At 36.9% G+C, this 13,740-nt stretch overlaps 1 protein-coding gene across 1 annotated transcript in view; it reads right to left on the bottom strand.

Moving 5' to 3' along the window:
• Nucleotides 1-13,089, bottom strand: part of LOC143291699 (dual specificity tyrosine-phosphorylation-regulated kinase 1B-like) — a 42,549-nt gene extending 29,460 nt beyond the window's left edge. The window contains exon 1 of the mRNA XM_076601719.1: nt 12,775-13,089. The gene's annotated coding sequence lies outside the window, so the exon portion shown is untranslated. The remainder of the gene's footprint in view (nt 1-12,774) is intronic.
• Nucleotides 13,090-13,740: the final 651 nt, after the last annotated feature.

Raw genomic sequence — 13,740 nt, 5'->3', positions numbered from 1 at the left:
AACATATTCTGGTGGGTTTGTGCCACATAGACACACACACACACACACACAGTTGTCTCACCTTTCATAATAACGCTGACAGACACAAAATGATACAGATAATAATGATAATAATAATAATAAAAGTATTTATACAGCGCTGAACCTTTTGCAGAGACAAATCTAAGTGCTTTCACACCAGTCATTCACACGCATGCGTAACTCTAAAACTGAAGAAAATGAAGACAAGGAAGAGGCAAGGGAGGGAGGCTATCTTGTGAAGAGGTGGGTTTTCAGGCTAGATTTGAAAGAGCTGAGTGCGGAGACCTGACGAAGCGAAAGGAAGTTCATTCCAAATACAAGGTCCAGAGACAGAGAAAGAACGGCTTCCAATAGTGGAGCGTTTGAATCTGGGTATGTGTAAACAGAGTGGATCCAGAGGTCACCTGCGTTTAGGAATGAATGCCATAAAGTCCTGTGACTGTATGACCGTAGTGACATAATGTTGTCATGTAGTTGACAGCACCTGCCTGGCTGATGAAGTCACCTTTCCCTTCAGAATCAGCAGCAGTTAAACAAACAAGCACTTCAATCACCTTGGGACTTAGTGCACACACATGGTAATTGGTAATGAGAAGACTGAAGAGGAGGGTGCAGACAGGAGAGGAACATGAGGAAATACATGGTTTCCAGGACCACTGCCACTGATGATGAAGGGCATGAAGAGAACCACAAGAAGGTGAGCAAGTGGATGAAGGGGGTGGGGGAGGGGTGGAATAAACTATAAAGAAAAAGCAGAGGTAGGATGGAGGAGGGGGAGGTATGGAATAAAGAAAGGGGAGAGGTGGGATGGGGGCAGGTAGGTAATAATGAAAGGGGAGAGATGGGATGAGTAAGAGGGCAGAACCGAGAAGAGGCTGGATGCAAACTTGAGACCACAACCTGTCTACTGACAACTGGCTGCCAATCTAAAAATTAATACATATGAATTATGTTGTGATTATCTTATTAAATATTTTGACATTTTAGGTCATATTCAATTTAATTAGTAATTCACTCATGTCCACGTTTAAATCAAGAATAATCTGACAAGTTTATTCAATATATTACTGATCATTGTATGACGTGCCCATCTGACTTTAGTCACAATCAGTTATCCAACTTCAGGAACAGAGAGAGAGAGAGAGAGGTGTTCGGAAAACTTATCAGTCTCTTGTCCTAAATGAGTAAATCCTTAGTTTACTTTCATTTTCCTCTGTATGAATGTGTGTGTGTGTGTGTGTGTGTGTGTGTGTGTGTGTGTGTGTGTGTGTATGTGCATGTGATGATTCCAAAAGATTCATTGTCTCCATTTAACAAAGCACACTAATTTTTTTTCCTTTGTAAACTGAGTGAATGCAAGCCTTTTCTTGAGAGTGTGATACATAAGTAACAGATTTCTGGCTAATATAATATGTCACCTTGGGTATAATGGTACCAGCTGAAATTCAGAAATCTTAAAATTTTCTTTTTTCTTTTTAAGAGCTTTGAAATGTGGGGGATGAAGAGGGAGGCTTTGCACTGAATTTTTGTATATGACTTGGAATAAATGACCTGTGGATATAATCTTCCTATGTTTCTTTTGCTTTTTCTTTGTGTTTGTCATGCGTAACGCAGTTTCACCTCAAGCACATACCCATTTATTTACTTGAAAAGTCATAGTTACCCTTTCTAGCATTGTGTATTCTTTCTAAAGGACTTGCAGAAAGTATACATCACGTTAATGATAAATTTTTCATCCAACTACCAGCAAGAAAATGTTCTGAAAGAGGTGTAACTGTGTTACAGAGTCACAAGAATCAGGGGGCTCTTAAACACAAGATGCAGCAATGACTGGGTCAAATATGCTAATGTATGCTTGTCACAATCTATCTCAATAGGCAATCCAATAATTTCTATTTCATCAAAATTTAAGTAATTCCTGATTCATTGGTGTCACTCTGTAACACTGGTTACATTTTAAGCACATGTGATCTTTCAGGACATGTATCAGTAAAACAAACGAAGCAGTCAATATCTTTTCTTTAGCAATTTATTTTGCTTTCCTTTAAGCACTCTAATTGTATATATCTAAACATCTATATCGTCAATTTGAAATTTGGGCAGCTAGTTCCCCTTTTAGTTACCAGAAGCAAATATTGAAATAATGACTCATATACTAATATAGGCTGCTTAGTTGCATGCCAAAATAATTAATATCATTTTTCAACCATTTCAGTATCAAGCCTCTTTCATGATCTGTGACAACTATTTGTCACCAGATTTTTGGTCAGCATCTACTAGCAAAACTACTGAATGTAAAATACTTTTCTGAAAGGAAAATGATCATGCTGCCCAAATTTTACGATTCTGTGAAAGGACAATTCCTACAATGACACAGACCTATTTTTTCCCCATCCAGGGGCACTCGATGGGCAAATGAAGAGAGAGAGAGAGACAGAGACAGACAGAACGAACGAACGAACGAACGAACGAATGTTTTATTCAGATAAGGCCAGAGCCCCTTACTGAAGGGGGAATCATTGATAAATAATAATTACAAAATGACATGACACAGTAAATAGACAATTCAAATCAACCAAAAATTGTTAGCACAATATCAACTATATCACCCAAAATAGTCAACACAAATATTCAACAACATTCACGAGATAACTGTACTTAGTCTCTTCAATCCTTCATATATATATATGGCCAAGTTATGCAGAGTACATTCCTGTCTTGAAGACATGAGTAAACTGAACCTAAAATTAGACGGATCTCTATAATATTTCGGTTGAATAAGTTTTTGTCTAAGGTCACACAAAGCAGGGCAACATAACAAAAAATGCAATTCATCTTCTTTACCCGAACTGCATAATCGGCATGTATACATGGGTTCATTTAGAATGCTATACCTAAAACTATGAGAAGCAATACTAGAAATACCAAATCTAAATTTTGTCAGTGTACATTTTATATATCTGTTCAGTCCTAACTCAATGTATGGCTCAATCACATGTGATGTTTTAAAAAGTCTAAACTGTGCGAATCTATCACTAGTTTGTATATGATCATGCCAGTCTTGCCACCTGCAATCAATAATACGTTGTCTGAAACACTTTAAGAAACCTGCAATATCTTCCACCCCTTGATTATCCCATACAAATGCAAAGCCATATGTATTTAAACACTGACGAACACTCGTTGCCCAAGTCTTCTTACCATTATTATCCAAACTATATAACATTTTATATGCTTTAAATGGATATCTGTTTCCATTCATTCTAGTCAACTTTAGCCAATATTTAATACATTTTATATAAGAGACAGACAGACAAACAGAGAGAGAGAGAGAGAGAGAATGCATGTTGCCAAAAATTCGATAAAGGCAGCTTAATTTGTCAGTGTCTCCTGACACTTTAATCTTAGCAGTTTTTGACACAGGTGACCACTCACATGTAATGAGACTAAAAATTTCCAAGTACCAACACTGGAAAGCAGTTTCTAATTTATTCAAATAGAACTGAATTTCATGTTAAATAAAAATTCAAGGTGGTGATTACCAAAAATTAGAATTGAGAGTGTGTATGGATGAAACTGAAACAAAAGTTTTTTTTACCCCTTTGGCCATTCCAGATATATTTTATTTGCACACTTTTGTGATCATTTTATTCAAATTTAACACAAGTCGAAGTTCTGATACAAATATAATTGCTAATATTATATGAGTTATTCATAACATTCTTAAACTAAGTTAAAGGGGATAGTAGTTTCTGCATTTTTGCAGTTAGCTGAACTGTCAGTTAAAATGCTGCATACAAATTTCAATAAAGTTTATTAAAAAATTCTTTACAACAGATTTTGTATATAACATCAATCACAATCATGACAATGAGCTAATCTGAAGAAGTTTTATAATACACCATTAATTTGTGTGACAATCTTGGTTTTTTGCAACAAAAAAAAACACCACTTTTAACTCCTATTGGTTATAATTTCACTTGAAGATTCCATTTTCCAGCCTATCTTTATATTCTATAAGAATGGTCATTAATCTAATCTCTATTAATAACTTAGTTGTACACTCCTCTCTGGTTACTTTCTGACACTGTGTGACAGTCTCTCAGTCTGCCTTTTCAAATGGGGATAGTGTGTGATACCAAACATCATAAACCATGTTCTCACTAACCTGAGTATGTAGGTCTGGGAGGAAAGAAGCTGGGTATGTCATTATGTGTGGAGCTTTGCTGGACATGGATAGCAGGATACTGGATTCCATTGATCTCAGAGCTGAATTTAAGTTAAAGAAAAGGTATGCTTTGTTTTTCCTTTCAATCTGTTTTGTACTGTGCAAAAGTGTGTTGCTTCCCTTCTTGAATCCTTGTCACAAAGTTCTGACACATTTTCTTTAAATTTACTTTTGCTCTACAGTCCACCCAGAAGAAGTGCTCATCATCACACTTCTTTTGGTGGAAACCAACAGTTTTAGTTGTTTTTAATCTACAACATAAAATTTCTAACAAATTTTATCAAATATACTTTTAAAAAAATCACTTTTGTTTGCTTTGTTTATTTACTTCTCACTGCAATAGAGCAAAGACTGCAGAGAGAACCGCAGCTGCTCATTTCAGATACTTTCGGACAGACTTCCAAAATGTCCTATTGATTTTCCTTAAGCCAAGACATGTGTCCTCTAGTTTCTTCTGCATTTCCAGCTAGATAAATCAAGTGCACTTTTCCAAAGTAATAGCTTGTAACTTAATTAGATTTGAAATTTAAAAGAACCTCATTTCACTGGCTTAATCTTTGGTGGCATAATTTTGGAATAGACATTGACATCAGAACAGAGAGCAGAATACACTGTCAGAATGAGCGATAAGCTGCATGCATACTCATACTGGCTGAGTGGCTCAAAATAATTTTAGCTGTGCTTTTATTAGTCCACAAAAATGGATTCATCTTGGTCATATACACTGACTGTTGTGTCTGGTAAAAAAAAAAAAAAAAAAAAAGAAAAAAAGAAGAAGAAAAGGTTGGACGAGGAACTGATTTGACTGAAAAAGTTTCGGTCATTTGCAAGAGCTATCAGTAAAGCATCCAATGTCCTGCACTCAAATGAATTCCTAGGTATGTGGACTACTGGTGCTAGACTGCAACAGGATGTGCCAGGGTGTGGGTATAGATGGGACATTGAGGGTGAGTGGTGTGAAAGTTTGGCCATTTAGACAGTGCAGAAAAAGGAAAAGAAATGCTGCAAAACAGCACCTGCTTACAGCTTGGGCAGCCAGAGATTAAAAGGCCCAATATGAAGCGGGCAAGTCTTGCATGTTGTTCCCTCCCTCACTGACTTAACCTGGAGCAGTGATGAGAGTGTGAGTGAACAGTATCTGAAATGATCAGCTGGGGTCCTATCTTCAGTTTGTGCTCTATTGTATTGATAAGCCTGCAAACCTGTAGCCTAGGATCACTGTTCAGTCATCAGTATCAGTATCAGTAGCTCAAGGAGGCGTCACTGCGTTCGGACAAATCCATATACGCTACATCACATCTGCCAAGCAGATGCCTGACCAGCAGCGTAACCCAAAGCGTTTACTCAGGCCTTGAGAAAAAAAAAAAAAAAAATATTCAGTCATCATTAGGTAACCAACTGTATAGCAATTAGCACCCTGTCCTGATTCACTTAACAATCCTATAGTATGTGAAGTTCACTTTCTGGTGTTGTACCAGGGTTCACATTGCATTGAGAGACAAAGTCCTTGGGGTTTCTTGTGTTCTTCACTTAATTAAGTTAATACAATGTAAGTAATGTTAATAAGAAGTAAAGAACAACAGAACTAAAACTAGAACTTCTGCATTCTTTTTTCCCCCCCATACTTAAAAAGTTAAATTGTTAAAATTTAAGTTAACTACTTATTCAAGTTAAATAACCATTAACCAATTTGACAGTGATATGAGTCTGAATATTCCAGAATCACCAACCACTCAGTCAGAACATGCACTTTGATTTTTGGAAGACGAACTGTAGGACCTGGAGCAACATGTTCGCAGTCTCAGGGTCTGCATCTGTGCTTGCCTTTGGGTCATTGTGAGTACATACTATTGTTAAATTTGTTGCGAAAATTTTATGATTTATCATAATGCACATAATCATACTACTGGCAAAGGTGAGAGTACCCTGACCCAAGCTGTCTTTCAGTTTTAGTTCAATCAAGCTTGCCAGTGGTGCACCACTAGTACCAGTGTCTTGTAGCCTTTTGGCCTAAGTTGCTTTCATGTGCACATGCTATTCTTGACTTGATCATGTCTGCTGGGCTCAACTTTGACAGTTTGATGTTGTTGCCTGTTTCAGCAGCCTGTGGGTCCTACAGGATTTGCTGTTTTTTTCAATGTTAATGCACCCATTTCACTTGTGCCTGTTCCACACAGGACACCAGTTTACAACACACTAACTTCGGGGAAATTTATAAAAACTGATGTCACCATGACAGTATGGCATAAGACCACAGGTACAGGATGCCAAGACAGTGCTTTGTGCCCAGGACACTTAGATCTAATTGCTCCAAACAATTAAGAATCTTTTGCATTGTGTGGGAATACTATTATTTGATACAGCCTTTTCATGAGCAAGGTTTAGGTTTCGTGTCGGTCACTGGCCATTGACGCAGGTATACAATTTTGAAATAACCCATCGATCCGATGTGGCAGTGAATCAGTCACCTGACATTAATTTTTCGTAAAACCAGTCATTCTAAAAGGGCTTTCACTTTTAAGGTTCTATAAATATTCATAATTTTTATAATATAATTTATATACAAGCCAAGAAAAAAAAAAAGAGGTACATTTACACAATGATACTGATCAGCGTTTATGAATATGTGCGTTAATGTTTGTAATATTGTATTGTAATGTGAACTGCTGCAGAATACAGTGCCGGTTTGGCTTTTTCAAACTGAGGATGGCTTCAGTACATTTCACTGTACATAAGAAACCATCATCCACATCATGGAACATCTGCTTAACGGAGCTGCCTGATGTCAAGAAATACAGAATTTAGTGTTCAAAACAGTTACAAACAATGCAATCTCTTCCATTTTGCACACGTTTGAATCTGAGAGGTTTCTTCACCATTCTTAGGCAATTTCTGTGTTTATTTCACTTACATTATAAATGCAAGAGTGTGACCCTTTCAAGAAGAATTGATATCTCATCAAAATACATCCAAATACAAAGTTCTACAATTAACAAAAACACTTTTACATTCATGACCATTTTAATTTTGTCATTTGAGCAGCCGTACTTCGTTTTCAGGGTATATAATGTTTTTATAAGTATATAACCCAACTTACAAGTACTGACATAGATAACATTAGCATAATTAAAGTGCATTTTATCTCTTTTTTTCTGTGAATACACAAGAATGTAATTAAAGAGGTCCACACATCATGCTGGCATGGTACATAAGGAAATCACTAGTTATCCACAAACCATACTCAAAAGCAACATGTACTCACAACTGATAATGCTAATAGCAGTGCTACTGAAGAGTGGTTCCATCTGGAGTTTATCAGGACTGCTCTGATCCAGTCTTACACACTTTCAACACATTCATGGAAGAACCATCCAAAACCTTTGCTTTACCAATGACATCAATAGCTAGCAGGCAATAACTGAATAAGCAAGAACTCACCAACTTAGAAGAATCCAAGCCATGGAAATGTGCTGTTTTCGTATGATACCAATCAGCAGATACACCTAACAGTAACACTGTTCCTATCACATGAACGTGCACCAAACCATCAAGCAGCATACTGGACCATGTGTGTAGATCTGCTGACATCGGTTAAGAAACAAAAACCACATTGGTAGTGGTATTGTCAAGTAACATGATCAAATGGTCTTGTCAAATGAATCCTCCGGGGATGACGGAGATGAAGACAACAACAACAACAACAAAACTGACAAAGGAAAACCATTTCTCAGAGATATCAGCCTTACACACAACCAACAGGCCTAGAGGAATCTGGTGAACAGTTCTTTAGTGCAGCATCCCAGTAGCTCTTCACAGATTAAGGAAGAGGAAACAGAAGACTGGCTAGCAACACTGAGTCAGTGAGTGATAATACATGCTGTCAAGACACAAAAGATCAAGTATCAACTCATCAAGATACAATACACACATGTACACAAGACAGGTACACGTACTGAATGACTGATGTTCTTCCTTCCTTTCTGTCTTTAAACTCCTTTTTTTATGATTTAAAACTATCATTATTTTGTTCTTTTAAATTTAATGCATCAAATTTGAGACAGTCTGAGTCTCTTTTTTTTAGTTTTAAACTCACAGTCTGCTGAAGGACAATACTAAAGGTCATTTTTTTTTGAAGAATTACATAACTGTAATTTTGTTTATAACTGTTATTTCAAATTCAATGGCAAATTTATCACATGTGATTTGTACCAGTTGATCAACATCATTCATCCATGCAGTTTGGTAATTGATGATATGAATGATATAGAGCCTATCCTCAGCCAGTGACCAAGCACTAAGCACTTTATAAACAGAGTCATTTGCACAACAGGCTGCCTACCTGGTTAGAGCTGACTGCCAGCTGCCACTTGGCACTCATCATTATATCCTGTGTCATTCAATCAGGTTTCAGTCACACACAAAACATTCTCATACACTGATACAAATATGTAACATTTTACATGTGTGACTGTTTTGTTTATTTACCCCACCATGTAGGCAGCCATAGTCTATTTTTGGGTGTGTGCATGCTGGGTATGTTCTTGTTTCCATAACCCACCAAACGCTGACAAGGATCTTTTATGTGCTTATTACTTATTTGATCTTCTGCATACTTATACACATGAAGGGGTTCAGGCACTAGCAGGTCTGCATATAATATGTTGACATGAAACTAGAGACAGATCGGAAAAATCTCCACCCTTTACCTACCAGGCACCATTACCAAGATTTGAACCCAGGACACTCAGATTAAAAGTCAAACACTTTAAGCTAACCACTCAATTGCTTTTTCCTTCTCATTATCATTACAGATTATCATTATCATGTTGCAATATTATTTACAGATTGTTTACACTATAATATGCTATTACAGATAGCAACACACACACACACACACACACACACATATATATAACAACACCCACCCCCTCAAACACACACACACACACTTCACTCAAGAATTATGGTGTGTTTTAAATGAATGAGCACTGAGTCACTGTCTCATAGATCTTGGATCTGATCCATTTAAATCTGGGCAGAAAGGTCAGTTGACAGCTTGACTGATTTCATTCCAGGACAAACATTGGTTTTCAACAGAATCTTATCTGTTGACAGAGGATTAACAATAACAATAACCATGGTGTTCCACCTCAAGTGTCTAACCAGTTTCTTGGGTTTGTCATGTGCATGTCAGGTGTATGATCCTGATTAGAAACAGAAAAAAAAGAAGAAAAAAAGTTGTGGTGTAGCAGACTATACGGATCACTCAGCATGTTTTGACTTCTTCTTAAAACTGAAAGTGAAACTGCCACCAAAGCTTTCACTACTTTCAGACAATTATATAATCATAATAAAAAGTTGCTTATGGCTGAAATGGCAATGACAGCAAACACTGGGGCACTGCCTTGAGAACTGATACAGAGTACTATTAATTCTTACTTTAATTTTGAATTCATGAAATGTCATGCTGCTTTTGTAGAATTACTAGAAATGGATATGCTATAAAAAAAAAAAAAATAATAAAAAAAATTACGGATGTTTCAGTTGGTGAGGAAAATGAGTGGTCACAATTTGAATAACCAAACATGTCTGCAATCATTTTAACAATTAAATGCAAAACTGTGCAGAATGGTCTAATCAAATTATCAAAGTAGTATAAATATTGAGTGACAGACTCATACAGTATGAAAAATTGAAACACTAATCTCTACACAACAGAAAACCCAGTCACGCTGAGATTCATGACTGCAAGACAGATGTAATTCACATGTTAAAATTTTGGTTATGTAACCATGCACACATGAAATCTATTGCTAATGTAACAACTGTGATACATTAATAATAATGCATGCATAGATTACAGATGGAAAAACTAAAAGAAAACTGAGTAAGGAATCTCATTATAATCTCAAAAATCATAAGTATCTTAAGTGTGCCAAAAATGTTGAAAAACTTTTATTTCATTTGTCTTCTTCTTTCTTTAATTAATACCATTGTCAGATTTGTGTCAAAAAGAAGTGGCAAAGTATAAGATGTACAATTTTGTGTATTTTCTACTGAGTAGCTGCCATGCCTCTTTCTTGACACTGCTAGCAATAAAGTGAACCAAAAGGAAGAGGGTGACTTGGTCAGCTTTTATTTTGTGTGAATCATTATCACTTGACTGTGTACATGTATACCAATTACTTAAGTTTGCAATGTCCACTTTCTCACTGATTTACAAATATCAACATAGCAGAGTTTCATAAGTTTTGGAAAATTATGCTTCTCAAAAAAAGAAAGAAGAAAGTGTGTGTGTGTGTGTGTGTGTGTGTGTGTGTGTGTGTGTGTGTGTGTTCAATTTACTGAAGTTACATTTTGGGGGAAAGTCACAAGTTTGGCTGGTTTGAAACTTGGTGACCTTGGTGAATATCACACACACACACACACACACACACACACACACACACACACACACACACAGTTCTCTTCAAGCCCAGGTGAGACCCATTGTTCAGATTGTCACCTGTTCCATTTTCTTTCTGTGGTTGTTAAACTGTATACATTATATATGCCTGATGAATCTGATGACCTTGGGCAAACATCAAAATCTGTTGTGTTTTTTTGTTTCAATTGTTTTCTTGGTTTTCAATAATAAATTTGGACACAATATTCATGCATTCAATTCAAAACACAGCATTGAGACTGAGTGGGGAATGTCATCTGTGATCGAAATAATACAGACTGCTATTCAGAAGTTTAATGACTAAAGAAATACAATGGAAAGACTTTTGCTTGCAGCACATGCATGTGAGGACAGACTGACAGAGTCTGAAATGTCTGAGACAGACTGAGGTAGAGGCACACATGAGTAGGGAAAGGAGATGGGGTCAAGAATGAAGTTCAAGTCAAAGAGTTCTTTTTTGCTCCACAATATGTCTGAGGCCTGCCAAAGGAGTTTGTGTAGCAAAGACTTCCCCAAACTGTGTGTTTAATAATCAAATGATATGATTGCTCAGTATTCACTATTCAAACATTCTTTCACATATAAATATGAACTTTTTTTCTTCTCAAGGCCTGACTAAGCATGTTGGGTTATGCTGCTGGTGAGGCATCTGCTTGGCAGATGTGGTGTAGATGTGGATTTGTCTGAATGCAGTGATGTCTCCTTGAGCTACTGATACTGATACTCAACAAATGAATTAAGCAATCCAATCAATCACAAAGCAAGAAAATAGTTCTGATGTTTACCTTTATTTTGTCACTGAAATGAGTAATTTATATCACTGACCAGCTGTAAAGAATGATCCAAATACCATAAATATATTTTAAAAAATATGATAAATTTTGTTTTGCAAATGCATGAACTGTACTTCTGCTGTCCATCTTATTGACAGTAAAAATCTTTTCCCTCTGTTCACAATGGCAATTTGGTGTGTATGCATATATGCCTGTTGACCTGTGTTTACAGGAGTTAGTGGTACAAACAATTTGACTTATGTATTAACAAACCCAAGTCATAACTGAAACATAAGCAATTACTTGTGCTGTGACAAGTTTCTGAGTTTGACTTATGAAACAAGACACTGCTGTCCTTGGATGTGTCTATAGTTTGTTTGTCCCAAATTACACAAAAAGATTGATGTAAACAGATACCTGTGCATTAAGAGACTAGGCTTTATGCACGGAATTAAAGTCACGCGAAACTAAACCAAACAAGAAAATACTAGATCTATTTGCTTTCAGATTTCATTTAGACGGTCTTTTCAAATGATGGACGCCCTTTCTCCATTCTTCGAGAAAAACAAAAAAATAAACAATAAAACAAAACAGTACAAAAGCAAAACACACACACACACACACACACACGACAGAAAAAGAAAACCGCATGCGTTGTTGCCGCATCCTTTTGTCTTGGGTCAAGACAGCATGGGAACAGCACTGCGAGAACACTGACGTGTGACCCAGTAAACACGGAAGCGGCCAAGAATGGCGCTCTGCGCATGCATGTAACGTCAAAATGGAAAACGCTTCGCAACAGCACAGACGATTAGGCCTAATTATTCTACAAAACCCCATTAACCTTACACTTAATTCAAATGCCACAATCGCATTTTTCTTAACAATACGCATCCCTCTATTTTACTCCCCAATGGTGATTAAACGATATGTGTATGAGATCATTCTGGTTTTATCCCCTTTCCACTCAATCGATCGTGCTGTAGCACGGTCTGACAAGTCTGAACCGAGTCGAATGCCAAAACCAGTTAGGTAAATCTTATTTACAAGAATTAAAGATTTTTCAAACTTTCAATGCAAAGCACTTATACACACAGCCTCCCCTATCAGTGTATTTGTGTTAGTAAGTACAATGAAACATCGACAGTAGATTATTCATGACGAACTTGTTAAGTGGGCGGTCGGTTATCACTCATGCCATTGAGTGCGAAAGGACCAATCCTTGTCATCAGGAGAGGAAAGAAGAAACGATTTCACAGAAGATAGCGGAATTCAAAGCTTCCAAACAAAATGTTGATCAAACTCACCTCAAAAGCATCTTGTCTTGAACGTTAATTTGGTAAATAATCCAAAGAAACAGTGTAAAATCCAAAGTTTACATGGATAACATGAGTCAACTTGACCCAAATGGCTTTGGGACACACGAATGGCGCGCAAACGATTGGTTTGAACCGAGTCTTCCTCCGATAAAAACTCTATTTTCACCACCAGAAGTAGAAATCCACACAGATTATGTCACACACTATTCCAGGAGTTCAAATTCAAAGAACAGAATCCACCCCGTAGTACTCCTTCACCAAGTTGAAACGAAGAGGCCATGAAATTTTCGGCAAACTTCGGATTCCAACATGGCGAACTCGTTTTTCCCAAGCGAGGCTGTAGCATCTATTCATGGAATTTGCACCCGAGCGTAGGCATGTTACCCTAGCAACAGTGTTTTTCTTGTCTCATTTGGCCATTTTTTGCCAAAACTTACACCCTAATATGCTCCTTGCTTGCTTTTGAATCTGCTCTGATGAAAATGAAACACCGTTTCCTGATTTTGGAAATTACGCAAACATGGCAAAAACTTGTAAGATGTTTTTGAATTAAAGGTCACGTTTCTCACAGGGGAAAAAAAAAATCAAGCACAGCTGAATACAGATGCATGTTTTGATGGTCTTTCTAAGTCTTATGTTTCATGCACTCGAAAAGAAGTCTACAGGCAAGGTCAACATTTATGGTGAGTTCTGTATTCTATATTACTGTATGCCGTTAAAGTGGGAGCAAAGGCTAATTCCAAATTCCAAATAAACAGGAACACGTATGATATATTGTGTGTGTGTGTGTGTGTGTGTGTGTGTGTGTGTGTGTGTGTGTGTGTATTAAGAATATATCTTTTTTTGTTACTCATGACAAGAATTGAAAGAACTGACAAGAATTGCGTGCTCGGCTTTCATTCACACGATGTTTATATAGCTGGCCAGTGGTCTTTCTACTTATACTGCTTGTGA

This window comes from Babylonia areolata, chromosome 17 (genome assembly GCF_041734735.1).
Source record: "Babylonia areolata isolate BAREFJ2019XMU chromosome 17, ASM4173473v1, whole genome shotgun sequence".
NCBI classification, from domain to species: domain Eukaryota; kingdom Metazoa; phylum Mollusca; class Gastropoda; order Neogastropoda; family Buccinidae; genus Babylonia; species Babylonia areolata.
Note: the sequence above shows the minus strand (reverse complement) of the source record. Positions and strands in the feature narration are given on the sequence as shown.